The sequence below is a fragment of the Falco naumanni genome, chromosome 2 (assembly GCF_017639655.2).
Source record: "Falco naumanni isolate bFalNau1 chromosome 2, bFalNau1.pat, whole genome shotgun sequence".
NCBI classification, from domain to species: Eukaryota; Metazoa; Chordata; class Aves; order Falconiformes; family Falconidae; genus Falco; species Falco naumanni.
In genome coordinates, this window is record NC_054055.1 from 110741859 (window position 1) to 110762238 (window position 20380).

Consider the following 20380-nt stretch of genomic DNA (forward strand, 5'->3'; position numbering starts at 1 on the left):
CCTGTAAACAAAACAAAACACACAAAGAAATCAAGCCTATGAATCAGTAGATATGCAAGAATATAAAAGAGTGTAAGAGAATTTTCTATTGTATTATCTTAACATCATCACAGTACACTATAGTCTCAAAAGTATCTGAACTTCATACCTATAAAATATAATCTTCTCCATGTAAGGTAATATTTCTTCCGCTATACAGATGGAAAGAACTGGGGACTACAATCTGCAATTATCCAGAGTTTCCACCAATACTGTACAGATAAACTAAGACATGCTAAGTCTGATTTTTTAAGCATATTTTACACCTTAATGATCTTTTGTGGTGAAAAATGTGATTATGTTTAATTCTAACGGTGAATGCTTAGGCCTGCTGGAAGCCAAGTTAGACAACTCATGAAAAGAGCTGTGGACTACTAATGTCCACCTGTTAGCAGCATGTTTGAAGACTCGTGTGCAACAGCACTGAAGAAACCTGTGGCAGATGCATGGAAGGACACCAGTTCTCTGTGGCTGCGCATTAAACGAGACAGGCAACATAAAACCAGCAGTTCTTTACAATATCACCCTGACCACCATTCAGAAGCGCTATGCGCTCAAGATGGGGGCTATTATAAAAAAAGATGTTGTTCCATAAGGGGTAAATCTAACAAAGCACGGCCGCCTCTTCTCTTACATTCTCCTACCATGATAATCCCAGATCTTTATGACATAACCTCTGAAATCCTTTCAGCAGTGGATTCATTTCTCCTCCAGTTCCTCTACACGCTTCTGCATTTCTTTTCCCTTTTTTCTTCCTTCTCTGCCCTCCATGCCCCCTGGTTATATACCCAAACCCCTACACGTACCGGGTTCATTCTGAGCTACACCATGTGCTGATGAGCAATAGATGCCTGCGGATACCAGACTGTGTCTTTCTCTACATAGCCCAATTCTTGCAGGAATTTCACATCTCTCTGGATTCTCTTTTGTTACATCCCAGGAAACAGGTCAATGGATTCTAAGACTAGCGAAGGAAGGGGGATTAAAAAAAATGAAAGAGTGGCTGAAGTTAACATGCAGACATCAGATAAGCTAAATCACATTAAAAAAGACAACAATACTACATGTGCAAGAGCAGTTCTAGTATACCACAGAATGTACAGAACACAGTAGCATGTTTGCAACAATAGTTTTCACAGTATGGACATAGAGCTGCTAGCATGAAATGCCATCTCATGTTATACTAAATAGGTTGACAATATGAAGCAAACAGGCTATGAGCGTGGATGTCCTCAACTGACAGAAGAAAATATTCATTCATTTATCTTAAATACTGGTGATGAATTTTTGATAAAATAACAACTGAATTTTGTGGCTCTAATGTTCTCTTTTTATAATTCATTGTTTGGCATTTCCTTGGTTAAGCCTCTTTCCACCCTTCATTGTGAGGAACTACACAGCCTCAGAATCACCGTATGCAGCCCAGGGGTGCTTCCCAATGCCAAACAGTACCTGGTAGGTCCCCAGAGTCATCCCAATATGAATGGCAACACAGCAACTCCTCCTTTTGAGGAGTTTCACTCTACATAACCTTGTAGTTGGAAGGAGGTCGAGAGAAAGATCTCCTCATATGATATAACAGAAAAGCAAAAGGCAGTGAAGGAAGAGACCCAGACTCCTCACGTTTGTTTTCAGCTTCTTAGCACTGCTGCATCTACAGCAACAGTCATTCTGCACCACTGCCTCTCTGTTCTCCTTCCTCTTCTTATCCCACTCTGTTTTTCCACCTATCAGGTTAAATTCCACAGCATAATCTTTTTATTTTCCTAATTCCTTAATGCAAACATCCTCTGACTCTTTCCACACATTGTTTTCACCTCACTGGTTCTTCAGTTCAGTAGGTCTCTCCTGAAAAGTTATTTGGGACCACCCTAAGAGAACAAAGGATTGGGTAATCTTCCTCATCACTTTACCGAAGTCCAACTGCTATTCTTCAGGAGCAATGATCACAGGGAAAGTCTTCTTCATTCTTCCTAATGTAAGAACACTGAAAGATTGCTTTGCAAATTCCATCAATATGTCAAACAACATCAGACGCTGAATATGAGATTTCATGGGCTTATGCAACTGCAGCACATTTGAAGAAGAGCTGACAAAAAGATGTCAGGCAAGTCCTATTTCCAATTTCAATTCTTTCTCCAAAATGTTAACTATATATCAGTAAGAGCACAAGAGGGTCCTTTTATCTGATCTTTTCTTGAAAAAAAAACCAAAACAAAACAAAACACAAAACCACCATAAACTATTTCTCCTATATTACACAAACATATGAATTTGGTTCACCTGGAAAATAACAATCCAAATTATTAAGCTAGTCAAAAGGTAGGTCCTAATAATGGGAACTATTAATCATATAGTCAATTTCTTTGCTTTATCACTACCGAAAATTGAAATAAGCTTTCCAAGTGATGGAGAGCTTTTCTATATGATTGGAACTGAACAGGAAAAAATGAAATTAAAAGATAATTGCAGAAGTATAAAAATTTCACGGTAGCCCTGCCTATTTTAGCTGCTTACATAAATAGGCTAAAAAAAAAGTTAATCCTTCTGTACACAAAAGTAAGATTAAAGCAAACACAGAGAAACATCAATGAGGTAGGAACGAAGAATTCTGCAGAGAAAAGGCTGCAAACCAGTCGTCTACAGCTGGGGAATGAAACATTATGTACTTCTAGGAGACTGAATGAAGACAGATATTAAAGATTAAAATGGGAAGTAAGACAGTCTTCAACAGAAGATGACTCTGATCACTTAACTATTCACTTTGACAGAAGTCAATTCATTAACAAGTTTTAAGGTGACTGCAAGCATCCTGTGGCTTTTAAATGGAATTTGTTACTTTGGCACTGTGGTATTACAATATTGCTTATGCTTTGTTGTTTATGTGAATACCTACCTATGCCATCAACTATCAGGATAAGTTTTTTATACAATTGGCCTAGAATGGAGCTGTTTTGCTCTAGTCCTTCCTTCGGTTTCAAGAATTGTGGAAAAATGTGCTTTTATGAATTGTAAATGTTATTACTGTAGCCATCCATATATATCACACATGCTTTTAGTCTTTTTTTGAAAAAAGGAGAAACAAGTTGGTTTACTTCTAGTATCAACATTTGGTCAGTCTTTCTGAATTAGCAAAATGGACTGTTCTGCAAATGCTGACCAAGGGATTTCACTTATTTCTTGCAAGGTGACTGTAACATAGATTGATTGCAATTTCTGCAGTAATAGAAAGGTTAAATATTTTGAACTAGAGCTCAAAGCCAGACTTGACACTGACTGAATAGCTTCATAAGCTACAACTGACCTCAGACCATCCTTTTTCTCACTGTACTTAATTCCTTTGAAATACTAGATGATTCACACTTTCCTGCTAAAGCACGCACAACTTTTTCCTATCATGTTTAAAAACCCCTCTGCACAGCCTTTCAAAAACCATGGGAGACAAAACCCCTTAATAATGGAATATTTGTAAAAAAACCCAAAAAAGCACAAAAAAAGCACAAAAACCAGACCAAACAGGAATTAGAAGCCAATTTCACTTACAAGCTATATTATAACTTTTAAAATGTCTACAATAGGATAAACCACCATGAAGTCTCACAAGAAAAGCAGCACTATGAAATAAAGACAGCAGACAGTGAAGGAACAGCGGACTGCAACGTAAAATTGAGGTCCCAGGCTAGCTTTAAATAAAGTAGCTCAGGTCCCAGAAGTAATCTAGCTGTGACACCAGGGAGCTCAATTCGGGTAATCTGTGTGAATGCCAGAATAAGCCAAACTTAACATTTTGACCTGTCTAGTAGAACTTTCAAGGACAGAGAAGTTTTGGAAAAGATCTATTTTAAAGAAATGGGAACTAAACTAGGTAGGAGTAATCATTGTCCTCTTCCTAGTCCTAAGTTTCGTGCCTTTTAGTTCAGATTCAGATTTGTGCATATATTTTGAAAATTTAGGACACAGTACCATCAAACAGCAGTTGTGATCTATCAAATTGCCATGATTAAGTTATGAGACCAATCCAAACAACCTTGTTCAACCCAAATGCTAAAATAAAGTTAATGCATAAGAAGTTTTTTCTCCTGCAACAGCTCCACCTTAAAAACAGAAACCCTATATCAGAAGCACGCCATCAAAGTGCTGAAACTTAAAAAACAGATGTTAGCTTCTTTGTGTGAAGGTGGCTGAACTAAACCTCAAGTTTGCAGTAAAGCTATTCACAGATATTTCAGATTGTAAATGAATTAAAACCTGAAAGATAAAATTGTGAGATAAGAAACTGATAAAAGCATATGAAATTGTAAAATATAGGAACTAAACTAACAGAAACAGAAAACAATGAGTCTAGGTACCAAAGAGGCAAATGAACATGTGCAACCAAGAGATGATTGAGCTCCTACTTAACCATCTATAAACTGTTTCTCTATGTTCCTCAGTGGAAGATGTAGTTGTAAATATCCACAAGCTCTAATCTCTCTGCTAACTTCAATTCTGATTTAGTACAATGTTTAGTCCTGATTTTATAGCCAGATAAAATCCAGCTTACCAGCTACCATCCCTAAGCAAACGTACTTAAGAGACATGGCAAAAGGAGATGGTGGAAACTTATTAACAGAAGTGGTCATGAGCACCACATCTTTCAAAACTGGGATGCCTGTCAAGTCTTACGGGCCAAAACAGCAAAGATTTGCACCTGTACATGTGCACCAAATTTCAAGTATTAAGCTATCCTAGTCATTTTAGAGTAACATGTTTAAAGGAAGACATGCTTAGACATTAAATAATTTCAAAAAACACAAGTGATCAATTCTGTGTTAGTTCAGTGCCATATTTATGGGCAAGTGTTAGTGAATATAAGAAAGTATGTTTCCTGAAATGGTACTGTACCATGAATAGAACCTTTAATTTTACACCTATATATTGAAGTGCCAAGACGGACATAAAGTGAACTGGAAATTGTCTAATCTTACTGTGAGTAGGAAGTACTGTAAGTGAATAAAATCCTGAAGGGCATAGCTGATCCATTTTGCAAAGACAGGAGAGAGGAAGGAAGGGGAAAAAAGCATTCTTTTGTTGTGTACCATTAACTGCCTTTTTATTTTCATATATTAAAAGTGTGACCTTAGAGGTGTCAAATGTGTGTCAAAATGAAGTAGGCTTAAAAACCCAGTCGTTTATGATCTGATTTAAAAACAAGTTCTAAATAATATCATTAAATTTTACCCTTAGGGTATTGTCGAAAAGAAAAAAAAAAAAAAAAAAAGACAAAGAAAAACCACACCCAAAATATAATTAAAGAAATGTCTAAACACGGAAACTTAACAGTAAATGGCTAACCAGATGTGCTTCACAGCACTTGTAAGGGTTCTTTTATCTTCACTGTAGCCTGTTAACAACGCCTTGAGCAAAACCCGTTTGTAAAGGATAGGCATTTCTTTGTTTTCATACAAGAGAGGAAGAAGAGTTGACTGGTTTAGCAGTAGCATGCATAGAATATGTGGCACATTATTTTGACAATTAGTGTTCAACAATTAATGTAGGAAAAAATATTTAAATTGCATTAACAAAACCAGAAAGTCACTGAAAGTAACGGTACCTGCAGCCTTATACTCTATAATCTACCGAATCTAAAATATCAACTACTATGAATATGGGCCATATATAAGTTTCACTCTGGATCAGAATAATAGGTGATAATTTTTTCTGACAGCAACTAGTCAGTTACACATTGCTGTACTGATAACACCATCATGAATATAGTAAAAATACTTACAATAATGTTACTGTCAACATAACTCAACAGTTAGGTTGAGAAAAATCCTTAAAATGTAAGACTTGTTTCCCTTCACCAGTTCCACTTTGATGTTAAATTCAGATTAGACAAAAGGCAGTAATTTCCTGTTTAGTTTGTGCAAAAAGAAGGTGGCAGTCTCTGACAAAAGGATATTTTTTTCTGCATATGCAGATAGAGGTGCATATAAATCACCCTTTGTCAAGGGAGGAATTGTGCAAATATGTTCAACACTTATTAAAATATTTAATAAAGCATCTCTAGACACTCTATTTCACAGCATCGAAAATAAATTAGCAAGCGTAGATACGCCTACAGTAAGCCCTTGAGTAGTCAAAAGTGTGAAAACACCCTTGTAAATTGTTAGATTCTTTCACTGATAGGACGGAAATTAGTTCTATAATTGATGTTAAAGACATGAAATTGTTTTGAAGCTCTAACAGATTCATCATCTAAATAAATATTAGATTCAATAGAGACACTGTCATTTTGTGCTCTACTTTTGTAACCAAATATTGTTCTCAGCATAATTGATGAATTATGTAAAGAAACATCTATTCTTGTTAATTTTAATACAGGTAGGACAACTTCTGGTGAAAATTCTATTTATATTATCTACAAATATATACACAACATTTATGCCAGTTTCTCCATTAACCATATGAAACATGAACTTTATAGAAGAATTCAAGCAAATGCATTCTTAGATTATTGTATGTAAATGCCTGTACAGTAACATTGCTATCAACTTTGGAGTGTCATAGAGCTATGTAAATTAGGAAAGCTTTTCAGTACAAATTTATAATGGCCATGATAGATATTCAAGACCCGATTATGTCATCCTCATAGTGTATTTTTGTCTCTAAGAAGTGCAGAGCTTTGAGTAAGAGTACTTGTGAAGCAAGAAATGAAGTTACCAGCAATTTTACCAATAAAGCTGCAGAATCTGGTCTACACAGTAACAAATCCTTAGCTGCAGCCAATCAAGCCCATATCAGAAAAACCTGTTCCCTCCTAATTATATATACTCAGACCTTTTTATGTTACTGATTGTTGTCATCACTGAACTTTTTTCTTCTTGTTTATCTTTTCATATATATTAGTGGGCAGCCTTCCCAAAACCTTACTTTTCAGATCAGTTTTGGTGAATGCTGTGTCACTGCATCCGAAACAAGTAGAGTATTTGTATGTTTTAAGGAAAATCACAGGCAGAGGCTTCCAAAGGGAATAAATAAATAAGGAAACACCTCTGGGATTGCATCCTTGAAAAGTAAGAGAAAAGAAAGGGAAACAAAGCAAAGTGTGCCTTCTTACACACACAGAGAAATGGCTTATAAAGGCGCCTACCTGCAGGCACAATAATAGCAGCTGTAGCATCTAACCTCTATCAGTCATAATCTAGAACAGTGCCACTTTCTATTAACCAAGCAATAGAGGAACTAAAATTACTTATACTGGTCTACGCAAGTCACTCTGGTTGCTCCACTGCATTTTGATGACTTAATTAGGAAGATGGTGCAGCACATGTGGTTTTCCAGCCAGGTTCATCACAAAGGCCACATCATCAAAGCAGAAGAGTTGTGTCTTCTACAGCTAGATTAAAAATAGGGATTTCTTCATTAAGTGTCTTGCAGCTGACTGTGCCTCTTGGTTTGTCTCCATCTATTCAGACAATTAAATAAAGCGTCATGCTTTATTTATTTCTTTTAAAAGGCTAATAAAGAAGCCGTGAATTGAAGTACAGCTGGCAATCTTTTTATTTATTAAGACCTCAGTGTACACAGTGACAATCTCTGGAAGGCAAGGCACCTGCCAGGATTTCCCTCCCCCCCCCTCCTTTTTAATATACGTCCCCTTTCCAGGCACAACAGCTCTACTTAGAGGAATTAGAAACCTTCATCATCCTCCCAAGCAGAGAGAGAAGTTGAAAAAACAAGAATTATCAAAAAAAAAACAGACAAAAGAAAAAAACACAAAAAGGAAAACCTAAGGTCACACCATAAATACAACAAATATGAAACAATCTGAGTACTTTGAAAATGTGTTGACGTCAATCAAAGTAAAAAAAAGATGGGCTGATGACAAAACTGTAAAAATCAGCTGGCATATATCTGACAAGAGTCCGAACAAATGTAGTCACAATATTCCAAATGAAGAAAAAAAACAGCTATGTATTTTTTTACTTCTCTCAGCAGGGATGGATGACTACATAAATTACATGATCATTATGTAGTTAAATTAACTGAAAACAGTATACAAGATTTACTACACAGTTTCAATTTTCTGATAACAAGAAATGATTCTGTCTTGTGTTATTAAGTAATCTAGTTTTTACAGTCATAATGTAAATTACACATGGTAGTATCATACCACAGAAACATCATAATGTTTCCTTGATAATAAACACATTGTATCATAACATACCTTGATTTAGCATTAGTTCATGAATATCAGGATACAGGAATACAAATTAGTGGAAAATATTTAAAAATATTTTGCAAGGATGACATATTCAGAGAAAGCTGAATACTCCATGGGGGAAGATGACTTTTCACTCTTAAGAGTTACTGGTAATTTTATGTCATTACATACTTACAAATGCATCCAAATACACAGCGGTCAAATTAGAGGATCTTGGCACTGCTTCCTCTCTACAAGAGTTTAAAGCATAGCCTATGCACATTGCAGGGACAGGAGAGAAGGAGGAGACAGACGTGAACACAAGCACAGCCTTCAGAAGAGCACAGATACCAGTTTTTCTCTTTTTTAATTTTTATTTCATTTAGTCTGCCTAGAGCCCTCTCTTTGCAGGGGCTAGACAAAATGTGGATGGTGTTTGGTTTGGTTTTTCCCCCCCACCCCCCGCCCTTCTTTTAGATCTGGATTGAAGAATATTTTCTGTCTGCTTTAAGTTAATTGGATGTGGATGACAGGAGCACATCTTTCCACATGTTCCTTGACCCCAGGAAGGTCTAAACTGCCTGTCTACTCGCTGAGATTTTGACCTTGAATACCACAACCTACAAGCTTCATGGCACTTAGAACTGGAAACAATACATTAAATCATCATTCCTTGCTACACATCACTTACAGATGCATTTGTCACAGTTATATTAAATTAGAATCACAAAAAAAAAGAATTTATGGCCAAGACTGACATTTCATAAAGCCTGTGAAAACAAAATTACTGGAGAACGTGTACCAAAAAACGGTATTTCTTGCCACTACAGTTTGTCAACAGAACAGTTCTTCCAACACAATCCTTTCTACAGTAGAAGTTATACGATGGAAAGTTAAGAACATGACAGAGATGAATCTGTGGTCCTGGTTGGTAAGTTGAATTTGAGCTGGTAGTGTGCCCTTGACACAGGGAAGGACACCAGCACGGTGGGATGCCTTAGTGAGAGCACAGCCTGCAGGTCAAGGGGGGATTAATTCCCTCCAATTGTCATTCATGAGTCTGCACATGGAAGAGTGCATCTAGTTCTGGGCTACTCACACCAAGACAGACACAGAAAAAACAGCAGAGAGATCAGAGGAGACCCTCTGAGATAGTTAGGTGGCTGGAAGAGACTAAAGAAGGTGGTTTGATTTAACATACAGAAATCTACAGTAGTGGTCTAATTACAGTCTTCAACCACCTTATAGTTTTGCAGAAGTGAGAGGCAGATTTTCCTACAAATGCACAGTGAAAGGGCAAGATGCAAGGGTCACAAATTGCAATACAAAAAGTTCCAGTGGGCTCTAAATGGAAGTAAAAATTCACCTTAAGAGTGGTCCAAGTGGTTATGACACTTCCATCCCTGAAGGTGCTCAGAACACAGCTGGACACAGCCCAGTGTAACCTGGTTTAACTACGAGAATAGCAATGCTTCGAGCAAAGGCAAAAAGCCAGACTAAATGACCTCCAAGTGCCTTCTAGACTAACATTTTCCATGATTCTATGAGAGTTCCTACATCAGAGCTACGGACTTCCAGTCTTATATTTATACATATGTCTTTAATCAAAAATAGCTAAAGGTTATCTTCATTTGAGCTCAGATTCAAGGAAACAATAAATGGAATTTGCATGGAATTTTGGGACTTGCATTTAAAAATCTGACCCTGTTAAATCACGTCCTTCCGTCTTTAGAGTTAACATCCCTCTGGGACTCCAAGGTCTGTTTGCTGAGAAGGTGTAGCTTTACATAAGTTTTGAGAGTTTTGGCTTCTATATTTTGTCTCATTTCCCCTGTGACCTACAAACTAGGCTTTCCTGTTCAGGTGCTCTGAAATGCTTACAGGCTCATCACAAAATAGTTATGAACATCAGTTAAAACAAACCAAAATTTTAACAAACAGAAGTGCCACCTTTTAAAAAGATGAGCTCAGCTGTTGGATCACTTGCTCAGAAAGGGTGAAAACTACCCTCAAGTACCTCCCAATTGAAGGAATTTAAATCCACATCCCCTGCTCTGAGGGGTGTCAAGGGAGTCTGGTCACTTCCTTAGCTAAGTGAGTCTTTGCTCTTCCTTTACAGCTTCACAATCAGAGTCTTACATGAAATTTGAGCATCCAAATCTCTTTGCCTCAGCCTGTGCCAAAAGACAGTCAATAGTTACACTTTGGGTTGGGTTTGGCTGAACATTTCTTTTTTAAACATTATTCTCAGAAAAAAAAAAAAAAACCAACAAAACAGCACAACCAAAGCACTAGCTAAATTCTTCACCTGAACTAGTCAATATCCAGATCATAGATTTATTTGGGATATTTGATTGAAAAGTCCTTCAGGCACTTAAAAAGTACAGATGAATGAGTGAGTACACATTACACAAGACATTGATCTTTATGAAGCAGCAAATGAAGATGTTTCAGTGCTAAGAACCATTTTTTCAAGGTAAATTCACAGGTTGCAGGGGAACCAGAAGAATATGGAATTTCTTGTCAGAATGTATCAATCACTCGTATAAACCCAAAGTATCACATTCAGACAACAAATTCAGTAGTTTGACAAGCAGGTGATGAAGAAAACTACAAGTCTTGTTTTCACTAGTCAGCTTACAGAGTCCCGAGTACTGAATAGTTAACAGCGATTAAAAAACCAAGCAGCAAACAAAAAAAACCCCACACCAATTTACTTATGCAACTGATCTATGATTAACTTGACAAAAACTGGGATGTAAGAGTTTTCAGTTGCCAAATATAATTGCTTACAGCTTAACATGTTAGAGGCAGTGAAAAAAGTTATGATTAACAACTGTCTCCTGTTGAAAGAGGCAAACATGCTAGTATAGTGAATGTATTTCCTGTAGTGTTTCATTAGTAACCCAAGAAGCATTGGGGAAAAGGAAATTTAAAATATTCTTGTCTAGCCCAGAAGGGATCAGATCCTGGGCTGCTTCTCTTCAGGACTTCAGTAAAGCTTTTATGATTATCAGAGACGGTTGTTTCATGGTGGTTTTGAGGTTTTTTTTTTTTTGGACTTACACTAGCAAAACGTATTTCTCAGATGTACATTTTACTATGTATGGTTTATATATCCTACGCTTTATTATATATCTGCATCTCCTAAAGGAAACCTATTTCCTGGAGAAACAATGCACTTCACAGATTTAAAAATAAATAAAAAAAAAGTATCAGAAAAGCAAACTTTTTTTACTTGAAAATTATGGAAATTGTCAGGCTTGCTAATGCAACATCAGTCTTTGCACAAGTACCGAGACACAGTACTTGTAGACCATGGATGTCTCTATCAAAATTTCTCAAAAATCTGGGATCAAAAGAGGTTTTCTCCTCGTACTTCTCTCCCCAAGATCTACAGAAAATTCTGTTAGAAAAATCTGTTAATAATCTGACAGGAACATTCAAAATTTGTCACTCCATGGTTTGACAAGGCTTTCTTCATCCAGATATCTTTGTAAAGCTCAAGGATCCCACATATTGGGCATCTATTCTAGTTTGGATGGAGGGCATTTTCATAATACTCCCTGATAAAGGACCCGACCCCAAACTCAACCAAATCCATGAGGAATGCTCCTACTGTCTTTATTAACAGGCTACAAATCTGAAAGCTTGTAACTCACTTCTATTGATTTAAAAAAAAAAAAAGAAAAAATTCTCAGTCTAATTACTAAAATCTTTTGCTGCATGTTGGATTTATAGTTCTGTGATTTTTTTGACAAGGTAACTTTAAAACACTTCAATGACTTAACTAATGCTATATTATATTTAGATGCATATGTTTAGCTCTATGTTTTCAGTTAATGCCATGTTTTCTTCGACCAGTGCACTTTAAAATCAATTCTCAAGTCTTCCAGCTTTTAAATATGCAGAGCAACTGGAAAGAAAAATCCTATCTTTCCCAGATAATGTTCAACCCCTGATTAAATAAAGATGTGCCAAGGCAGAGATACTTTGTGCCTCGGGAGACAGCCATAGTGGAATTGCGAGTGTATTTTATATGTGAATTAGAGGTAAGATGTAATGACATGAGATGAAAGGCTCAGCCCTGATTTTAATAAAGGGGGGAGAGAGTACTTCCCTGTGGACCCCATATGCAAAAGATTGAGACTCAACAAGAATATATGAAAAGATTCAGCAAAAACTACAGTAAATGTCTCAAAGTTCTAAGACCACCTAAATTAAAATTCATCACATTTCACAGGAGTTGAGAATTCCAGTTCTAAGGGTAAGCCTTAACACCTTTCTGATAGTTGTAATGTGAAATTAAAGCTATGTCATCAATAAGCTGGAACAATTTTTCAATTTTTAGGTAAGACAGAACTGGAGAGTTTGAAACCACAAAAATTAATTTTTAAAGGTTACTAATAACATGACCTAATAATAATTTCATTGAAACTGTTATTTTGAAAGCATGGGTTTTATTGAAATAAAATAACAATTTTGTAGTACTGCAATCACAGACGTTTTAGCTGCTTAGTGCTTTTAGCAGTCCTCAGAAAAAGCTGTTACCTATTGCTCTATTGATATTTTTAATGGATAGAGCAGAATTCCAAAGAACCATGATTTCTTTTTTTCCCTCCATTAAATGGAGGAAAAAGTTTGAGATTTTGCACAGCTCTTTCTTCCTGTGCATAAAAAAAATAAAATGAGAGACATGCCTTTGTAAGGAAAAGACATGAAAAGAGAAAAATGAATGGGATGAACTGCTTAAAGGAAAAAAAAAAATAATAATCCTGCTTTATTTGATCTTTTGTGATAATCGCACTCCTGGCACCCTGCCAGTAGAGGCTGAGCATGCTGATGTCTGGCCAAGCACAGTAATCTCTTGGTTCAAGTCTGAGGTCTGTGATGAAAATTACAAAGCAGGGGCAAAATCAAAATGCCACCTGTGATTTTATCCTGAAATTAATTTGATGGAAAACGTAATAAAATGCAAACAGCCTTTTTAGCAGAGTCTAAAAAAACCTGACTAAATTGAATCCAATGCAAGTGGATGGAGGTAGCCATCATGCAAAGATATTCGGATCTGCAGGCATTCCTTTTAAAAAGAGAGGTAGATGTCTGTGTGACAGGTAAATTACTTTGAAATTGTGTTTGACGTCTGAGGTCAAACTTCTAAAATGATAATTTTAACTTACACCTTCCTTTATTCTGGAGTCTTTTTGCATCTCCTACGTAATACATTTGAAACCAACAAAGGCGGGGGGGGGGGAGGGGGGGGGAGGAGAAAGAAATACGAATTCATGTCCTTAACTTCCTTTCCATGACTTATAGATCAATAAACCCTTGAAGGAAAGAAAAAAAACCAACACCTTTTCCTTGTTCTTTTCATTCAGTAGTCTACATTTGAACTAGTTGCCCACAGATATATGGAGAACAGTTGTATAGCCACAAAATTCTGCATACATGATGTACTCAACTTAGAAATCGAGCCAGTAGAGTCTTCTATGTTATTATTCAGATTCAAAGCAGAAAAAAAAAAAACCACCAAAAATCAGTATGTCACTTTTTTTTTATGGTCATCGACTTTTCCTACATGCTACTACAAGGTTGTACGTTATTAGCAGTATTGATCAAAGTTAGTTTGGGTTTTCCCTAACAAATATCGAAGACAACTCAGAATGACTCAGAAGCTGTTTTTTACAGATTTATTCTTCGAAAAACCCAACACAACACCACAGATTTTGTTTCCTGTATGTTACTGCAATAAAAGTGCACTGTTCACTGGATTGATACAGGTTACCTATTGGACCACCACCTTCTCTTTAAAGTTGGTTAGTATCTTGCCATATTTACACACGCTTCCTACTCTTTGCACTAGTAAGGCTTGCCATATGCAAACAAAATCCCTGATCTCCAGGCCTTCACTGAAAACACCACATTTCACCTATTTCACAGTTGCTGCTATTTTTCTTCTTCAGGAAGGTTCTCTATAGATTTCCTATTCTCTTTGATAGTCAAGTCTCTTCCTCCTGCATTCTGTATTTCTTCTCTCCACCAATACTGCTAATCAAAGGAATGCTTTAATAGCCACCTTAACCTTCTCGTACTTGTATTTTTAGGCCACTCTTTTTCTGTATTTTAATTTGCAATTGAAAAAAGCAACTCATTGCAACACAGACAACACAGTACATATTAAATTTTGTGTTTTATATATGCAGATATGCTCATAAATTTCTTACCTACACACACACACATTAATACATGGAGAGAGAACATCAGGAATATACATGCATATATTCACATGGACGACATAAAAAATGATCCGTAAAAACTTTTACAATTATATTTAAATAAAAGGTACCTACCTGGAATGAGCTGACCCAGTAACTGATGGCATCTGGAAAGGCTGAATACAGCTACTATGACGAGAAAAGGATAATGTTTCCATTTCATGATGTGTCCTTCCTTGCATTACACCAGCTCAGCAGCGCTAACGTAAATGTCACCTGCAATACACAACAGAAATAAAACAGACAAATTAATGATAAATTTAAGGTACTTCCAAATATTTTTGCCCAGTGTAGCTCTTTGAAGTATGCTGGTTTCAATAGTTTTAGCTATTAAAATAATGCTAAATTTTCTAGGAAATTGCAAACCACAAACAGAATATAAATGAGCCCAAAGTGTTTTAAAGGGAGACATGAGGAACCCCATAGTGCACATGTATATTTTAATGTGATGCTTGTTGCTTGGTCAATTTATTAAAGAATTTGCTCAGTTCAGCAATATAATTCAGTATAGATTTAATCCATTTCAGTTCAAGGACATACTGAAACACCTGCCTATGCTGAAAATGCTTCAACACTATTTAGTTTTCTATATAAGCAAGGTTAAAACTTTAGTCCACTTCTTATGACATGGTTTTTTGCTGAATGAGGATTAGGGATAATTTTGCCCAGTAATAATTGGAACAGTTACAGCAACTTTCTGTTGAGTTTCTGTATTCTTAAGACCAGAAAATTTTCATCTGACCGGTAGAATAATGGAATCTTATGAAGGAAAATATCTTTTTAATCAAAATGCGACTTTTAGACTCATTTTTCTGATCACTACAACTGTAGGTTGAAAATTATTTACAATTCCATCAATGCTGAAAAATAATCTCTGCCTATCCTACTCATTTCTAACACTTCAGATACGTTAGTGTTTAGTACAGACTTTGTCAGAACTCCTCAGGCCTTGTTTACAGCATACCGACTTGTGCAAAATGTCTTCCTGCTACAGGTTCAAAAAAATGTACAGTGTTTTTTAGTTAACCATAGGTTTCTAAAAACAGTAAGATGTTTTTCAAACAATCTAATTAAATATGCACAATCTGTAAATCAACAGGTTTAGAGTTTGGGGGTTTTCTCTTCTTCTTTGTTTTGCATTGTTTTTTTTAAAAAGGGCCTTTAACTCAATAGAAACCAAAATGCACGTGACTGCAATGTCCCATATATTGCACAGTATCTGGGATTCATGTTAAGTTCTTGTCAACAAAAGAGACAGTATTTTAAGAGTCTGTCAAGTTACTAGATGTGCACAATTGCCTGACCCTAACCAACGATTAGAGACTGCTGAACACAACCGTAAATTTGAAGCAGGCTGACGCGTGAAGCTCTACTCTACAAACGAGTACATCAGACTTTGATAACTTTACAACTGCACTTCTCATTTCTCTCTCCTCATACTCGTTCCCCTTGTAGTTAAGAATGTATACTCAAGAGATGAACAGTTTGGATTACGATTCCTGTATTAGCTAAATGCCAACAGACAGAATCTTAACAGTGAAAAAACTTACGGTGCCATCAGTCACTTCAAGTCTGCTGGGACAGAGATTTTTCAGCTGTAAACCTAATATATACTTGATGACTACAGATAGAAGAGTTGCATTGTTAGTGGGAGTATTCAGTATCATCTGATACTTGCGGATGTTAAAAAAAGTTAAATATGAATAGATTCAATCACCTACACATGGTGCATTTTACATTTGCTTCTTGTGTTACACCTGCACTTCTATTATCTTAGCAACCAGAAATATTAATACTCCATTTCCTACAACTGCTATTACCTGAATCCGACAAAGTATTTCCTTTCATTTTTCTCACTTCAAGTGCACTGCACACAAAAACCCAGTTCCTTCCTTCCCATTCTTCTAATATTCCTGATCACTTGTATAGCTGCTCTTCTGTTGCAAACAGCTTGACAGCTCTTAACGGCAGAGTTAACGGCAATTAATGGCCAAGGTGTTACACACTGCTCTAAATGCTATTCGTAATATAACTACAAGACCAAAATGAGGATTTGTAACTTTGGGCCTTTAGAATATTGATCTCTTTCTCTGTACAGTAATGCAGGCTTGCTTTAGAAAACTGTTTACCACTTTGGCTTCACATTCCCATAGCTTCCTCTTCTTTGCTTTCTGTCTGAAAATACAAGATTGAATGTTGTTTCTAATGCAAAGCTGATGAGGCAGCCCATTGAATTTTGTTCCCCAAAGAAAGAAAAGTAACTTATTCAGTTAAGGATTTACTTCATCATCATAATGTGAGGTCCTCACATAATATAAGTCAACATGAAAGACTCGTTTCATTATACATGTAGCAAAATTATTCAAGGACTCTGATTTAGTAAGAGCCTAAGTCTTCCCATCCAGCGGCAGGACACAGCTCCTACTGATCTCCATAGGTGTTAATATCACACATTCTGGAGGCAGAATATTATTTGTGAACCAGATTGTACTGGGTTTACATGGCAAGGTGCTGGTTGAGGTGGTACTGCAGGGTGAGCTCTTAGAGCAGAGGCCAGGGGTTGCCCGTGCCAGACACAAATGGCTCCAGCAGACCCTGTGCAGGGCAAAGCTGAGCCGGTCAGCCAGGCTGGTGGTGCCTCTGGGAAAGTCTGTGTAAGAAAGGGGGAAATGCCAGATAAGCAGAGGAACAGGGAAAAAGAAAAGAAAAAAAAAAAAAAGGTCAAAACCAGGAGAGAGAACACCAAGGTGAAAGCAGGAGAACAGGGAGAGGGCCATGCTGGAGCAGATATCCACACAGCAGCCCATGGGGGGGCCCAGGCTGCAGCAGGTGGATGTGCCCTGAAGGAAGCTGCAGCCCATGGAGAGCCTGTGCCAGAGCACCTTTATCCTGAAGGACCACAGCCCAAGGGAAGTATCAACATTGGAGAAGGGGAAAAATGTGAGGAGGAAGAAGCAGAGGCAGAGAGGAGCTGTTATGGCCTGACCACAACCTTCCATTCTGCAACCCCCCACACCACTCCGGGGATGGTGGTGGGCAGAGGTAGAGGCGTTGGGAATGAATGAGTAAAGTTGAGCCTAGGAAAAACGGGGAGGGGAGGTAACTTTTTAATTCTTACCTGTCTTTCTCACCATCCAAGTCTATTTTAATCAGCAATAAATTTTGCTCTTTAGCCAAGGTTAACCCACCACAACCATAAAGGTGGGGGTGGGGCGTTGGGAAGAGATAAATCCTAGGAACATACTTTGTGGCACTTGCCCTATCTTTGACAGCATCCCATGTATAAATCCAAAGTTTTTTTTCTTTTCCATACCTCTCACTTCCATTTACTTACTTGGTAGACTAAGGCTTCTCTGTAATCCCTTTGTATGAGACAGAGCCCCACAGGGAGCTCAGACCATGACTGCCCGGCTGTTAAAATGTTTTCTACCCTCTAATTCTACATGCGGTTTCTGTTTGAAATATGATATTTAATTCTAAAATCTGAAATTATTTCAGTGTTATGAAAAACATTATTCTTACAGAAAATTTCAGTGATGATGGCTTTAACGAAGCCAAATAAATTTAATATGAAAACAATTCTGAATAGAAGGTTAATCCACTATATTCAGAGTATAGCGCTTTCTTCTGAAATAGTAGCCCTGATCACAAAAAATACAAAGTAGAAAAAGATGTCATCAGAATGGAAAATGGTTTTCAGATAGAAGTTGAGTTCAGCAGAAGAGAAATAAGAACTTTCTTATCATAGTCTACTGCCACATTCCCACAATTCAAGTACTACACTATCGTGGAAGAAACTCAAAGAAATGTATCACAACCCAAAGCATCCAGCTGGCAATTTAAAATGCTGCTTCCCTTAGAACACAGTAAAAGCCTGTGAAATATCTGCCACATATACTTCTATTCATATACAAACTTCTCAGCGTCATAACACTTAACTTTTTTGATTATAATAACTGAGCTAACTGTTTCTGTGTTTGGTCTTTCTCTGCAATTAGTCCTTCAGTGTCTGAAATAGAAAACTAATATTGCAAATAAGGACTGACGCTAATTAGATGTTGCCAGTGACAGAAGAAGGATGAACTTGCCATATAAACTTCAGCTGGCCTGAGACCTCACTTAACTCCATATCAAATGACTGCAGATCTACACCAAAATGTGCAGGAAAAGATTCAGGTCCAATGTGTTGCCCCACAGTGCACAATGAAGATAAACACTGGTTCCTCTATGACATTATAATCATTAAATAATCAATGGCAAATTAAACTGCACAAACCCAGAGGGGAAAGGAGCACTATGGTAAATGCAGGGAAAGGGTCTAATCAATTATTTTCTTGCACTTCCCAAGTATAGTGCTATTTATTACTATAGCCAGTGCAGCATCCAGCAGCAGAAGCAAAGACAAGACAAAAACCAATACTGGATTTATTTATTTATTCATTTATTTGTTTACAATTTGATTAATATTGTTGCTTCTGTCAGAAATAGTAACCAGCTTGGTAAGACTAAATTTGACAGTGTGTTGAGTCGTAAAAAAAGGACACAAAAGCCAGGTAATTAAGATTCTCACTTGTAAAAATAACTTCCCTTTATAAAATCCATGCACTTTGGAAAATATTATGCTAAATAAAATTGTTTACCTACAGGATGAGACAGAATTTTGATTTGCCAGGTAACCAAACTAGAAAAATTTCACTGAAAGGAGAAAAAAAATAGAAAAACCTTCCTTTTGAAGCAATGTTACCTCAATTTGAATGCAGAACATTTCCAAAGCTTGTCATGCATTGTTAGGCCTGCTGATATGGGATAGGCCTTCCCGTACTTTCAATCCTTTTGTTTACAAAGTCCTAATGTCCATCAGTTGGACACCCAGTTATCCAGTCATCTCTGTTTAGACTGACACTACTTCTGGATTTATTCTTCTTGTGCATTATAATCAGTAAAGTTATATACCATTGAAATTAAGAACATCCCTCTACTATTTTAAACATCCTGTCTTTGTTAAACTAAATTTATTTGGGGTTCCAGGAGGATGGGAAAGGAAGCACTGCCATATATTGCCTCAACTGTTTCCACTTAAGAGCAAGAATGACAATGGGTTGATGAACTAGGGGGAAAAAATTCAGGCCAGCTCCCTTTCTGTTATAAAGTAAATCAACTCTACTAAGATCAAAGTAGCTAAAAAAAAAAAAAAAAGCTATTTAAACCAAAGTAGTTATCGGTATAAAGTATCTATGGACCTGGACTGTGATCCTTTCAGTGACAGTTTCAGCAGGCATTCATGAAGCTCCCCTTATTTAATCTTTTAGTATTCCAGAACATTTGGTTTTTTAGAACCAACTGTTTGTTAGGTCAGTTGTAACAATTATGATGCAAGACAGATTATTTACTTATTTTAAGCTGTGGTTTGTTTTGGTTTCTTTTTGATGCAGTGAGAAAACCAAGAATAAAATAATAATATTAGTAATAGGTTGAATATGCTCAATTTGTATTTCTAGGCTGGCAGGTGGCAAACTTATATGTAAAACTATCTCACCTAGATGTTAACTGACGTGATTCTCTGTATAGCATACTTATTGCCCAAGCAGTACCATAGGAATAGTTCACCCAATAGAACTCAAAGAAAAAAAGAAAAAAAGCTTTGGCCACATTCATCCACTTGTACTGAAAGACTGCAGCAGAAACCCAAACAGCAGTACCAGCCTGACAGACGGGCAAGCGGCATCAGCTGTAGCCTAAACCCTAAATACCCTCTACTATGCTGCCTACACATGACAGCTCGGCGTGAGGAGCCAAACTTAGGGCAAAAGAAACATTTTTTTTGCCACCAGTCTCAGTCTCATAAACAATCTCTATGACAAGTTCTGCTAATTGCTTC